Consider the following 263-nt stretch of genomic DNA (forward strand, 5'->3'; position numbering starts at 1 on the left):
GTGTGTGTGTGTAGAGTGAAGAAGAGATAGAAAAAGAGAAAGAGATAGCAAGAGGAACAAACAGCTAAAAGGATAGACAGAAAGGGGACATAGCTCCCATTAAATTAACTGTTGACACTGTCAGTACTTAAGTTGACCACAAAAACTTGAGAAAAGACAGATAAAGAGAGGAAGATTTCTTTTTCAACCAGTCTGAAAAGTTCATCAATAAAAACATCATCACATTCCCCATCAATCCAGATCACGCACTCTCAGTTTCAGAG

At 37.6% G+C, this 263-nt stretch overlaps 1 protein-coding gene across 1 annotated transcript in view; it reads right to left on the minus strand.

Annotated features, from left to right (window-relative positions):
• Positions 1-263, minus strand: part of gfra1a (gdnf family receptor alpha 1a) — a 91,601-nt gene that overhangs the window by 39,672 nt on the left and 51,666 nt on the right. The window lies entirely within an intron of this gene.

Source organism: Morone saxatilis, unplaced genomic scaffold, assembly GCF_004916995.1.
Source record: "Morone saxatilis isolate NCDOM2014 unplaced genomic scaffold, NCSU_SB_2.0 Contig19, whole genome shotgun sequence".
Taxonomy (NCBI): Eukaryota; Metazoa; Chordata; class Actinopteri; family Moronidae; genus Morone; species Morone saxatilis.